Source organism: Crotalus tigris, unplaced genomic scaffold (assembly GCF_016545835.1).
Source record: "Crotalus tigris isolate CLP2741 ecotype Arizona unplaced genomic scaffold, ASM1654583v1 scf7180000017639.5415321, whole genome shotgun sequence".
Lineage (NCBI taxonomy): Eukaryota > Metazoa > Chordata > Lepidosauria > Squamata > Viperidae > Crotalus > Crotalus tigris.
In genome coordinates, this window is record NW_024096532.1 from 2,381,226 (window position 1) to 2,387,170 (window position 5,945).

Below are 5,945 nucleotides of genomic sequence, written 5' to 3' on the forward strand. Positions count from 1 at the left end.
GCGTAGCCAATAGGAAAGAAAAATCTCGAGAACAGTCACCTAACAGCTAGGAGAAGGAGCCAATAGAAAGGAAGTTCTTGTAAATTACATGTACACTCGTAGCAACCAATACGCATCCTCGGCATGATATTGACAGGAGAGTTATTCAATGAAATCTTACACTTTTTTGTGGCCTTGTACTCGACTTACTTTGAGCCGGTCCATCCTGGGCACGTTTCAACGAAGATATAGGAATTATGTAGAGTCATTATAGCCTTTATTCAATTGATTGTGAAAGGATATTTCTTTTCTCTGATGCCCAAAAGAGGACTCAGAGATTTCGGTCCAAACAGCAGCAATTCCTACTTTTTGCTCCTGAATTTCATTTCCAGTTATTCTAACTTGCAGTTTTCATAAATGGGCGGGTTTTGTCTCTGTCCCAGCAAAGACGTGATATTCATCTAGAGGTCGACCTCTTTGGTACGTTTATGCACTCCGAACGTCTACACGAGTCCTATCCTCATTGCATAACTGTCAATCGAGATGAGTGAAGCGTAAGCAACCCAATCGAGACTGGCTACTATATATGGGCTGCAAAAATTTAAAAAAAAAAAAATCCTGCTCATCAGGAGATGCGGCAGAGGATTTTTCAGCCTGAGCAACTGAGACGGGTGCGCTTCAGCTCCCAGAATATGCTGGGTAGGGAATTCTGGGAGTTGAAGTCCACAAGTCTTTAAGTTGCTCAGGCTGAAAAACATTGAGTCTTGTGCTGTCACTTTGCTGCCATCCTGTGGTTAGCTGGAGTTTTGCAGCCCAAATTCCATAGGCCTGCCGGAATCATAGGGCTCATGTCTCACCAGGGAACTACTTTTAGATGCCACACCAGTTGAGACTTTTCCCTTTATCTCATCCCCATCCTGCAGCTGAGATGCCTTAAATCACTTTTAGCTATTCTGGTGTTAAAAATCATGCTTCTTCTTTTCTCTTGACACAAGGCTTGCTGTGGACACTATCAAGCACAAGTCATCACTTGGAAACCGAGGTTGAGTGCTAATACTAGAACTGAACCCAAAGCACAAAGATGAGTTTCAACTGGAAGAGAGAGACAGGCACCACCAGCTAAGGCTGATTTTATCCCCAAGGAGTTCACTACAGGTACTGTAGTCCAGCGCTTTTTAACCTTTTCACAGATTGTACCACTTTTAGGACATGATAATATTCGAGTACCACCAGTGCTTAGCAAGGTGTCAAAAACCTGATGACTTTTCTTTCTCCCTTTCCTCTGTCTCTCTTTCACAGCCTCTAGTCTACGCCTTCGTTGATCCCTCTACTTCTCTCACAGAAGCCAATCTTCTCCCTCTCTCTTTCTCCGTCCCCTTCTCTTTCCCTGTTGTCTTTTTTCTCTCTCCCTCTCTTGCCAAAATCTCCTCCTTTTATATCCTCTCCTCTCCTCCCCCTTCTTCCTTTTCTCTTCCAGATGTGCCACTCTCTGGGGCTCAGGAGAGCTCCAGTGTCGGTCGCTACCCCGGTCTCAATCCCCCATGCAGTCACCCACTCCCCAACTGGCCATTGCATACAATACTGATCAGCTGGAGCTGCACGCACTGATCCTGGGGCCTCTACCGAGCTCTGGCAGCCCTGCAGCTCCAGCTGACTCTCTCACCCCAAGGCTTGTCTGCTACTCCCAATGGTAGCAGAGGCTGCTGGAAGTGCAGATCAGCTGGAGCTGCAGGTGTCAATCCTGGGCCCTCAGCAGAGCCCCAGGCCTGTGCGGCGCTACCGCCACTTCAGCACTTCAGCACTGCCACCATTTCAGCTCATCCCCCAATATGTCTAGGTCTCATATCACCTCCCAGGTGCCGAGGTACCACCAACGGTATGCGTACTGCTGGTTGAAAAGCCCTGCTGTAGTCCTCCTTCAGTGACCATTTGTTCAGCGATCGTTTGAAATTATGATAATGTGGAGACTTGAAACTGTTCCTTGAAAATGTGGCCTTCGCAGCATCCTGGCTGTTGAGTCCTTGGCGAAAAGCAGACACGAGAAGCAGTTGTAGTTCTCAGTTTTCTTTATTCAGTGTTCAGCTCACAAGTAGATGGCTTCGGCAGCTCCCAAAACCTCCCAGCTTCTTATATAGACATTTCCCGGGTAAATGCGATACTTTTCCCGCGCCAGCACCCGCGCATGCGCACGGCGCTGGCGACAGCCTGTCTGGTCCCGGGCAGCTTTGCACCTGCCCGGGACTGCCTGCAAACGCCCCGAGCCGTTTGCAAGGCTCGGGACATAACACCCCTTTCCCCCGGGCTAAAACTACTACCAACATATAATCATTTATTTTATGCAGTGTTCTGCTTCTCAGTGCTCCTATCGTTACCTGGCTTTTGTTTAGCCAGCAATGTTATGTAATCTTCTAAGTATTTAGGAGATTTCCTTGCTCTCTGTGACCTTCTCAGCTCTGGGTTTCTGACAGGTGTTCCCTGACTGAGGGGTGACAAGAGCCTGTTCCCCTTATCATGCCTTGGTGCCTTCCAAGGACTTTGCCCCAATGCCTGGCCTGCTCGCTCGCCCACCGGGCTCGTCAGGCCAGGGCTTCTGTCACCTTGTGACCTGGTTGACCTGCCTAGCTGTAGGCCCTCGGGCCCCTTGAAGTGATAGCCACTGCTGGGCGTCTCTATAGAACCTCCTAGGTCCGTCCGAGACCTGTCAGGAGGCTGTCCCATCCCTAAGCCCCGTTCTGTGTCCGGGCTCGTGTGGGTCTCTGTACCTTCCCAAAACTCAGTTACTTCCTGATTTGGGCTAGAGGTGTTGCGGTCGGGACTTGGTTCCTCGACCACCTCCCTGTAAGTTTGACCCCCTGTAGGATTAGGGGTAAGGTCAGGCCAACTCTGGGGATTGTGTGCCAGCTCTCTTGCGGGGAATGATTTGTTGGGATGCTCCCGGGTATCCTCCGTGACTGGAGTGTTGTGTGATGTGTGTGGAAAGTGAGTATGCCCCCGGGGCGACTCCCTGGCTGGAGTAGGCGTGAGTGCCTGTTGTGTGGGTAAGCTCCATGAATTCCTTTTCGGAGCACTTGCGGAAGCTTGAAATGGGCCGTCAGTGGCTCCATCAGTGGAGATGGGCAGCAGCTCGTGCCCTTCCCTTTGCTCCAAAGGGTCCCCCTCCCCCCCTGGAAAAGACCCAGGAGTCTCAGCTGGAAGATGCCGCCTAGGGCGGAGTTGGTCGATGTGCCTGCGCAGGACACGACCGTTGTCCAGGGCTACCTCGTAGGATAGAGGACCCGTGACCCTGGAAACAGAAGCGGGGACCCATGTATGACCAGGCCCGTAATTGCGAGTCCAGACCGGGGCACCCTCAAGTAGTTGTCTAGGTGCCCTAGGATGTGAGGTAGATGAAGGCAATCTGTCCGGATGCAACCGGTCAAGTTTAGTAGTAAGTTGACGCCCCCAACGAAGTTCAGCTGGGCTTCTCCCTGTAGAAGTGGACGGTGTGGTGCGATAAGAAAGGAGAAAGTCAGCCAACCTGTGATGCCAGTCCCCATAGGTGAGTCTTTTCAAGGCGTCCTTTGTGATGCGCACCATACGTTCAGCCATACCGTTGGTGGACGGGTGGAAGGGTGCAGACGTGGCATGACGAATCATGTTAGCCTGTAAGAAAGCTTGGAATTCGGAGGAAGTGAATTGAGGGCCGTTGTCAGAAACAATGACATCTGGAAGCCCGTGTGCAGCAAAAATCCCCCTCAGTACCTGAATAGTCTTTGCAGTGGTGGTGGATGAGACAGGTACAACCTCAAGCCATTTTGAATGGCTGTCAACAAGGACCAAGAAGAACTGGCCCTGAAAGGGCCCAGCGTAGTCAATGTGCACCCTAGACCATGGGGACTGTGTTTCCTCCCATCTATGCACGGGAGCGTGGGGCATCTCTGGGCGAGATCGTTGGCACAGGTGGCATGCATGCACCTTAGCCTCAATATCTTTATCTAAACCAGGCCACCACAAGTGGCTGCGTGCAAGAGCCTTCATACGAACAATGCCAGGATGACCCTCGTGGAGGGATTCTAAGACCCTAGTCCTCATTGAGGTGGGAATGACAACTCTGTTTCCCCAAAGCAGACAACCCTGAGAAAGGGACAGCTCGTTCCTTTTGGACCAGAAACTCTGAAACTCAGGACTAGGGCAGTGCTCAGGCCAACCAGACAAAACCCAGGAACGGACACGTGAAAGTGTGTGATCTGTACCTGTTTCAGCGGCAACATCCCTGGCACTAAGAGGGAGCTCGGGCAAGGCTTGGATTGATAGAATGTTGACAGCTGGCGCAGGGTCAGCTTCTACTACTGGCAGAGGCAATCTACTGAGGCCATCAGCATGGCCCATTTCTTTCCCAGGCTTGTGGAGTAAAGAAAAATCATATGCAGACAAAAAAATAGACCACCTAAGCATTCTAGGGGAAATGATTTGGGGAGTCTGTTACGTGTGGTAAACAGTCCCAGCAGAGGCTTATGGTCAGTGAAGACCGTGAAATGCCTGCCATATAGAAAATCATGGAATTTTTTAATTCCAGCAACAACAGCCAGAGCCTCCCTGTCTATCTGAGTGTAGTTGCGCTCAGCAGAAGACAATGTTCTGGAGTAATATGCAACAGGAACCTGAGTTCCATCAGACCTGAGGTGGCTCAGGACAGCTCCTACCCCGTAAGGGGACGCATCACAAGCGATGCACACAGGAAGGGACTCGTTGAAATGTGCAAGTACACTGTTAGAAGTGAGCAAGGCCTTGACTTTGTTAAAACAAGCCTCATGTTTTGTGACCACTGCCACACTGCTTGCTTGTCTAGTAGCCTGTGAAGAGGCTCAGCCACACTGGCTTTATGTGGAAGGAAGGAATTGTAGAAATTCAGGAGGCCCAGGAAGGCCTGAAGTTCGGCCTTAGACTTTGGCCTAGGTGCTTCTAGCAGTTAGTTTGGATTCAGCAGGGTGAATCCCAGCAGCATCAATTTTGAACCCCAGAAATTCAGTAGAAGGCACCCCAATCTTGCATTTGTCTTTTTGAGCTTGAGGCCTGTTTTCCTGAATCTTAACAGAACAGCCCTTAGCCTTTCAGCTAGAATGTGTGTGGAGTCTCCTGCAATCAAGACATCATCAAAGTAGGGGCAAACCCCTGGTATACCCTGTAGTGTGTTTTCCATTACGCTTTGGAAAATCCCAGGAGCGACATTCACTCCAAACTGTAGCCTTTTTACCTTGAAGGCCCCTCTGTGGGTCACAATAGTCTGAGCTATAGCAGCATCATCATCAACAGGCAGCTGTTGATATGCTTGAGCTAGGTCAAGCTTTGCAAAAACACGCCCCCCTTGAGGGAGGCCAGGATATGACTGACCACAGGAACAGGATAGGCATGTTGCTGCAATGCCTTATTCAGAGTGCATTTGTAACAGCACAAATGCGAATGTCCCCATTTGCCTTTAGAGGTGTGACAATGGGGGTCTCCCAAGGACTGGAATCAACAGGTTCTAGAATTCCCTTTTGGATCAGTTTGTCTAACTCAGTGTCAATTTTACTCTTTAAAGCAAAAGGGACCCTTCTTGCTTTAATTCTAATGGGAGTGACAGTGGGGTCTAGCTTTAAGGACACAGGGGGTCCTTTGAATGTGCCCAGCTGGGGGCTGAAAACATCTGCAAATTCTTTGCAGACTTCCTGTAGGTCGAGTGTTTGTAAACTGTTGAGTCCTGTGACGTGTATCCCCAGGGCCTCAAACCAATCGAGTCCTATGAGACTCGTTCGTTCACCCCCTACTACTAATAAGTCTAGTGGACCTTCAAAACTCTTGTATTGCACGTTAAGGGTGGCCTCCCCCTTAACACACACTCTTGAATTTTGAAAATCTGTTAACACAATGTCAGAAGGCCTTAACTTGGCCTGAGTTCCACTACCGGAACAAATCTTCCTAAATGTATGCAAGGAGATGATTGAAAG